Genomic DNA, 2,855 nt, shown 5'->3' with positions numbered 1-2,855 from the left:
ATCCTTCATAAAGGTATCAATTACACACCTTTATGAAGGATCTGTGTTTCATCTTCCCAGTGTATCAATTACACACACTGGGAAGATGAAACACAGATCCTTCATAAAGGTGTGTAATTGATAAACTTGGAAGATGAAACACAGATCCTTCATAAAGATGTGAAAACGAATTTAAAAGATGGAATTTGGATCCTTCCTTAAACTTGCTAAGATTTTAATCATGTACAATATCATTGTTTGAGTGTGTGTGTATTTACAATATTATTGTTTGAGTGTGTGTAAACAGGATTAGGGGGGAAAAATGCTCGTTTTGTGTACAGACATTTAGTTTATTTTCCAATTCAGCATATACATTATTATTACAAGATCAATAACACGAAAATTTTAAACTTTTCACAATATTAACCTATAGTAGTAGATTGGAAGACTATAGATTTGCACTTATCGTGACTCCAACTTTCACGAGAATCTAAAACATCACAAATTCTAGCTTAATAGCACAGATATAAATACTAGTTTGAAACAATGTTACCTTGCAGTTTTAGCACTAACTTTCACTTTATCTGAGAAAGTAATCAATATCCTTAGACACTTTGGGGAACGACTTGCATTATACGAAAAATTTATTTCGCTAATATATTTTTAAGAGTTGCTACCTCGAAACTTACAATGTAAGCACAGTAAAACATTCTTACTTTTTTGCTTAATCCTAACCTTAAAAAGGAAATCAGTTATGCCGTAAATATTTTAGCACACAAAATTTTTCTTGAAAAATGGGTTTTAATAAATATACTTTTAATGAAGAAATTTATATTCAGGAGGATGTTCTTTATCCCACAAAATTTAAATGTTTAAAATTGATTTTTTTCATATTCGATTTTAGGCTAATAAACCCAATTTTTCCCCCTATAGGTTAAAAAATTATTTGTTCTAAAATTATTATTCAATATTCAAATAACGTAGCTACAAGTTTCTTGATTAAAAACAACATATTCACTGGTAAGTGATATCTAAAGTAATATGATATACGCCAAGTTTTAAATAAGGTCGTCATCATATAATAGTAGATTTATCCTATCCTCTAAATGTAAACATACTTTAATAAGTTATTTAAATTGAGATAATAAGATCATTATTCTCGACATTTATTTATAAATCTTCTTAATCTAATTTCACATCCCATAATTCTCTGAACAAAATAAATCTGTTTGTATAACATAGAAAAATAATGCTTTTAAAACTGGGATAATATGTGAATAGGTAAAGTTCAAATTACCAGGAATCAATATTCAGCACATGCGACGTAAAAACTCTTCAACTCTGAAATGTTAAAACATTTTTTGAATATATTTTGTCGTTCTTTCGGACCTATATATATTGATTCATTTGATATCACAAAGTTCCATCCTATTCCATTATGCCTACTTTGAACACATATAAGACACCTAATCAATATCCTAAAAAATTGGAAGACATTTTTTGTCCGCTACAACAAGAATATTTTTCCACATGGTCATATACATATAAAAGACCTATATGCATTCGTAACCGAATCTTGTAACAAAAACAAATCACTGGAAAAACATTTTTTTTGGAATAAGGTTTAAAACTTACTGGAATATTTCTCTAACAAATTGTATATCCTTGAATACAGAAGTGTGGAACCCTAAAAATGTTATTGTATGCTAAAACAACAACAACAACAACATGAAAATATTTCTTGTGGGCGAACCCTAATGCAGTATATTTGATGATCAGAAATTATCCTGAAAACTGAAAGGATAATTGCTGCACTTTTGTCAAATAACTAATATTCCATTTTTGAAGAATTAACACTTTCTTTCTGACTGTTTTACATTCAATATTACATGATAACTCTTTTACATCCAATATTACATGATAACTCTTTTACATCCAATATTACATGATCTCGAACAACAAAGCCAAAGAAATGGATGTTTTTTTTACAATAAACAAAATTTGCTTGCATAAAAAACAAAACTGAATATTTTGTTTGCTTTTAAACAAGCTAAAAATAACATTCAAAAGAGCGAAGGAAACCAATTGTTCTGTATTGATTTCTGAATCCTATAGTACTTGCATAATATAGTGGTTCAGTTCATCGCTAATGATGCATAACGGCATAATGCTTATGTGAACATTTTATCTTCGTTGAAAGCTTTTGTTATTAGTTTCTTTTAAATGAATGTATCAACAATGTACAACGTTAAAAATGTTTATAAAAATTGGAAGACATAGTTGCTCAATTTACCAAGACATTCCAAGTAAGATGCGTCTCCAATGACGCCTAGCTACTGTATTCCTACGTGAACATTTTACCTTTCTGTTGAAAGCCTCCTTCCGTACTACTTTCTTTTAGACGACAGTATCAACAGTACGCATCATAAAAATGTTTATAAAAAATGGAAGACAAAGTTTTTTAAGTTGTCAATATACTTCAGGGAAAATGTCTGTTTAACTTTGACAATTTTCTTTTTGCGTTTGTTACAAAACGAATGTTGATTTTTGATTGAAACTATTATTTGCAGTCTTTAAAAATTCAGATATTTTCCTTTTTATATTATTCATTCGAACTTTTGTTTAAGCATTGTTTAGTTCTGCTGTTTTGTTTCAGCATTGTTTAGTTCTGTTGTTTTGTTTCAGCATTGTTTAGTTCTGCTGTTTGTTTAAGCATTGTTTAGTTCCGCTGTTTTGTTTCAGCACTGTTTAGTTCTACTGTTTTGTTTCAGCATTGTTTAGTTCTGCTGTTTGTTTAAGCATTGTTTAGTTCTACTGTTTTGTTTCAGCATTGTTTAGTTCTGCTCTTTTGTTTCAGCATTGTTTAGTTCTACTGT

This window comes from Limulus polyphemus, unplaced genomic scaffold (genome assembly GCF_000517525.1).
Source record: "Limulus polyphemus unplaced genomic scaffold, Limulus_polyphemus-2.1.2 Scaffold4585, whole genome shotgun sequence".
Taxonomy (NCBI): domain Eukaryota; kingdom Metazoa; phylum Arthropoda; class Merostomata; order Xiphosura; family Limulidae; genus Limulus; species Limulus polyphemus.
The sequence above is the reverse complement of the archived record's forward strand: the minus strand, read 5'-3'. Positions refer to the sequence as shown.